Here is a 5,978-nt window from a genome sequence, read left to right on the forward strand (position 1 = left end):
GCGGGGGCTAAGACATGTCCCTAGCTCACCCTCAAATAAACTAACAGTGAACTACCAAAATAGGTGTCTTAATGCCTCAACATAACATATGCTAGAAAGGGGAGGAGTATTGTCCCTGAAATAATGGGAACTCACCAAAAGTGGCCTTCAAGCAATACAAACTAACCACGTGGAGGAGGAGAAACACCGGTCCCTACATGGTGATATCAGGTAGGCAAAAAGTATGCATTAGTACGTTGAATGTACTAAGTATGTGAGATATGCATAAACAAGTAAGAGAACATTATCAATATGTCATAATATGCATGACCAATCATAATGAGCATGAGTATAGCTTAAAATAAATGTTTAAACATAAGAAATTCTTGGTCGATGCATATCATAAAACTTCAAAGTCAAACTTACTTCATATAATATAACTTGTGAGATAGAACCTTTAACCTTAGAAGAGATCATGGACATATGAAAGATATTAATAGTCATAGTAAGAAATACCTTAAACATCGAGAGAATGACCTTGTAACTTAGTGAGAGCGATCGTTAACCGACATAAACCAAGTGAGCCATAACATGGAGTCCCAATGTTTACCCATACATCGGAGGAAAGGGGGAGACTACTTGCCAAGATAAAATCATATATGCCTAAGTGGATCCCCTAAGCTACATGAAGTATCGAGCCTCAACTACGAGTGATCCTTTAAGGAATCAAGTGTCTTCTACGGGTGATCCTCTAAGGAATCAAGCTTCTTCTACGGGTGATCCTTTAACCTACGGTGTCATATAGTTATGGGACAATAGGATCTTTCTACGGGTCTCTTGCCTTTTCTATGGGAGAGAATGCCTATCCCATGGTCCACTCAGTGCTAGATAAACTCTCAAAGGATGAGACAAACCATAAAACATAAACTCAATCATTGTGTGGGAGGGGTCATATCTACTACCCGTCCACTCTTCATGAGAACAAAATCATAGAATAGCTCCTTAACTTTGTCTCATGTGATATGAGTGTAGACCTTTCATCATCACATATCTTTATTCATAAAATATCTTTAGGGACTTAACTCACACTATTATTAACTTGCTTGAACATTATAGAATCATCATTCACAAAACTTATTTGCAAAGAGCACCTTTAAACTCATTTGTAGATATTGTCAAACATTCATTTGGAGTCAAACTTCATTTCAACTTTTCTTTATCATAAGAAACTAGGTGGGTTCATTTCATAAAAACCTTCAAATACATTTAAAGAATACTTGTATGCATGAGAGTGATATAAATGCATCAAATCAAACATCTTAGGAACAGCCCACCGTATGCACTTTAAAACTACCTTTCAAACCTTCATATAAGAACCTTGATAAATTATCCATTTCATGTAAATAAGAATCAACATAAGTCAATATAGACAAATAAACTTCTAATATTCAAGAATCTATACATTTGGAATCGTAGTATGAAAACCCATTAAAAAAACTCATCACTTGGAATTGAGAGTCAATATATATACACATAATCTATGCATTTGGAACCATAATGTAAAAGCCCATAAGATTTTATCATTTTGAATTGAAATGCTAGGTTGAGAAAAATATTTGGGCTCCATGGTTGGAAGATCCCATGGATGAAAAACCACTTACCTTAGAGAGGAACTTGAAGATGAAGTGGAGGAGTCTTGATGTTAGGTCTTCAATGGAAAGCTTGAATCATTTGAGTTTGAGAGGATTTTGTTGGAGATGATATGAGAGAGAAGAGGATAAAGTTTGCGGTTTTGAGGAGGCTAAAGACTACAAAAATGCCCTAAAAACACGTCTAAGAACGTATATATATAATAGAGAATGGTCCAAGTTGCCCAAATCTGGAAAAACCTAGCCAAGTCCGCACCAGGTCTGCATAGCAGACTTATCGAGCATCTCTCTGGTCACAACAAATCGAGAAACACTATCTAAGTCTGCGCCAGGTCCACATCGTGGACTTGTCACTGACCTCTCTGATCCACAGGGCATAACCTTTTACTCCAAACTCCAAAAATTACAATCTTTATGGAGTTGGAAAGAAGACTCAAAGACCTTTAATTTGATAGGTCATGGGATACTAATTTGTTATATACTAGGAGATATGGGCGTTTAAAGTTGACCCTATTTTGGACTCAAATGAAAACTTAGCTGATGGAAATTCTTTGGACTTGACTTGGTGTTAGAGATCCCTTATGACCCTAAAATACATCTAATACACTTCAAATACTTAGGAATTTATCCTAACTCATATATATAATAAGAAGACATCGAGTTCGATCCTATACACATATGAAGAATGGTTCGGGTCTTGGTGTTGAAATATTTGGGGTGTTACAATTTGATGAAGTAAAATGAGAGAAAGCCTCTTTATTTATAGCCATCTACAGGTGAGACAATACCTATTTAGAAAGACTTGTCTTTTCAGAATAGTCATGGTGTCTTTTAGGAAGAGAAATGTTTGTTTGAAAGGAACATCCTTTATCAACGAAATTAGTTCAAATTAATTCATTAATCAACAATTCCAAATTAATTTTGAATTAATATTAAAAAAATAAATTAATGAGATTAATAAATAAATTTTATTTAAAAAAGTATCAGTCAATCACACCATTTACCAAAGTCAAAGCCAAAGTCAAAGCCAAGCCAAGCCGAACGATGACGACAACAACGCAAGAGGGGATCCTTTACTTAACCCTTTAAGAGCTAAAAGAAGTATTTTCTTATATAAGGACAAAAACTTTTTATTTCTTCTACTAATGAGGGAGAAATGACTTTTCATTTTTCCTTCACTAGTTTTCCTATATTTCCCAATTCTCATTTTCTCATTTTTCAATTCACACCTTACTTAAACCCAACATGTTTACTATATTTGATAACTTAGAGTCAAAAACCAAAGTATCCAAGAGCAATTCCACGGGATCAAACTCTCTTCAAACATACTTAGCAAAATACTATGTGTCACAATAACAAAGGCCAACAGAAAGATACGACCAACAAAGTCCAGAACAACCACAATGAGAATCAAAGGTTGAAGTCTCAAGCTATGCAAATCCAGGAAAGCTCTGATTCTGAGACACCTGATTTAAATTCTTTTTTAAAATAACTCAGATCTCTAGAAAGAAGACTACTAGAACATCAGTTAATACCAATAAGTTGCTGACAAAGATAAACCCTCAAAGCCTTCTGATTAGTGCAGATGAAGAGGATGAAACCAACGACAGTGAAGAAGCATATGAAAGTTTGGAAAAAAGATCAAACCATTTAAGAACTGACCTAGACCTTTTTCTCCCTCAAATATCAGGAGTTCTTTGAGTTTACCTGGTTATTACAGACAATTTGTGAAAGGATTTTCCTTTATTGCTTCTCTTTTGTCTAGATTGACTCAGAACAAAGTCAAGTTTCAGTCCAATATTTGTAAGAAGAGTTTTTAGAAGTTGAAGACTCAACTTACTTCAGCCCCAATTTTGACTCAACCAAAGGTTAAGATGATCTCGTGGTGTATTGTGATGCTTTCAGAATTGGCCTTGGATGTGTGGATGAAATATGGTAGGGTCATAAACTATACTTCTAGGAAACTCAAAGTTCATGAGAAGAACTACCCAACTCATAATGTTGAGTTGGTGGAAGTAGTGTTTGCCTTGAAGATTTGGAGGCACTATCTCTATGGTGTTCATGTGGATCTTTGCCAAAGGAGATGGCTTGCGTTATTGAAAGTCTATGAGATAAGCATTTTGTACCATCCGGGTAAAGCTAATGTAGTGGAAAATTCTCTTAGTAGGATATCCATGGGAAGTGTTGCTCACATTGAGGATGAGAAAAAGGAATGAGTTCATGATGTTCATAGACTTGATCATTTGGGAGTTTGTTTGGTGGATTCAGAAGATAGTGGAGTTGTTATTCATAATGGTTCAGAATCTTCTCTTGTGATAGATTTTAAGGCAAAGTAGAACTATGATCCAACCTTGGTTTAGCTGAAGGAAGCAGCTCTTAAAAAGACTATAGAAGCTTTCTTCCAAGAGGGAGATGGTGTGCTTTGTTACTAGGTTAGTTGTGTATTCCAGATGTTGATGATTTGAGGCATCAGATATTAGCAGAAGCCCATAGTTCTTGGTATTTTATTTACCCGGGATCTACTAAGATGTACCATGATTTGTGTGAAGTCTATTGATGGAATGACATTAAGAAGGATATTGCAGAATTTGTGGCTAAGTGTCCAAATTTCCAACAAGTTAAGGTAGAGCATCAGAAACCAGACGATATAATTAGAATATTAGTAGTCCTACTTGGAAGTGGGAAGATTTTAATATGAACTTCATCACAGGTTTGCCTCGTAGGGGTTGATCGTATGATTCTATAAGGGTGGTTGTAGATGGAATTACTAAGGCAACATATTTCCTCCTAGTTAAGACTTTCTATTCAACCAAGAACTATGCTAGAGTATGCATTTGGGAGTTGGTTAGATTGTAGGGAGTTCCATTGTCCATTATCTTAGATAGGGGTACTCAGTTTACCTATAAATTTTAGAGACCATTTTTGAAAGATCTTAGTACTTAAGTTAAGCTTAGCATTTCATCCATAGATAGATAGCTAGGCCAAACGGACTATTCAGACCTTAGAAGACATATTAAGAGCTTGTGTGATTGACTTTAAAGGTAATTGAGATGATCATTTGCCTTTGATGGAGTTTGCATATAATAAAAGTTATTACTCTAGTATTCAGACAACTCCATTTGAGGTGCTCTATCGTAGGGGGTGTAGGTCTCCTATAGGGTGGTTTTAGATTGGTAAAGTGACTTTGATAGAGCTCGTGTCAATGCATGAAGCTATGGAGAAAATTCGACTAATTAGACAAAGGTTGAAAATAGCCTAGAGTAGGAAGGAAATCCTATGCCGATGTGAGGAGAAGAAAGCTTGAGTTAGATGTTGATGATTAGGTTAATCTGGAAATCTCACCTATGAAGGGGGTGATAAGATTTGGTAAGAAAGAAAAGCTTAGTCCTAGATATGTTGTCCCTTACAAAATTATGAGGCGTTTTGATAAGGTGACCTATGAATTGGATTTTCCCAAAGAATTAGAATTAGTGCACCAAGTGTTTCATGTATCCTTGTTGAAGAAGTCCACTGGTGACCCGACTTAAGTTATTCCTTTAGAGAGTGTTGGTGTAAGGGAAAGTCTTTCTTACAAAGAGGTCCTAGTTGAGATTCTTAACCATTAAGTTCTTAAGCTGTGAAATGAAGAATTCGCTTCAGTGAAAGTTTTTTGGAGGAATCAGTTAGTTGAGGGAGCTACTTGGAAAGCCGAAGCAGATATGACGACCAAGTACCCCCCCACCTCTTTCCTCCTAGTTCAGTCCTAGAGTGAGGTAATAGCACCTCCATAGTATTCAATTCAGATTCATGTTATTAAATTATTCTCATATTTCAGTATACAACATGTTCATGAAATCAGTTCAGTCTTCATGTTTTAGTTCGGAGTCAGTCACTCCATCAATTTTAGGTCTAGCTTTTCAATATTAAGTTGCAAATCTTTTCCTCTACTCTTTTCAGCCTAGTTAGACTCCCTTCAAAGACGAATGTTCCCAAGGAGAAAATATTGTAACACCCCAAAATTTCTAACTCAGATTAGACCAGACTAGACGAAGTACAAAAAACTCTATAGTCTGCAGATTTTTGGAAACTATAGGCCGTAATTATGGATCATAAATGGTAGTATGGCTGGTGGCATAGGTCTTATATGAGACTTCTGAAACAAAATTAAGTGTAACTTCTACGGGGAAGGTTTGTGGGTCGTAAATTCTTTTACGGGTCGTACATCAGGGTCATATATTCAACTTCAAAAACTTGGAATTTGACTTGAACAGGACGAGAAGGTTTTACGGATTGTGAATGATTCTATGGATCGTAGTTGGGACTCATAAATCAAACTTCAGAACTCAGAATTTCCTGATCCTTATGAGCACT

Source organism: Solanum dulcamara, chromosome 6 (genome assembly GCF_947179165.1).
Source record: "Solanum dulcamara chromosome 6, daSolDulc1.2, whole genome shotgun sequence".
NCBI classification, from domain to species: Eukaryota; Viridiplantae; Streptophyta; class Magnoliopsida; order Solanales; family Solanaceae; genus Solanum; species Solanum dulcamara.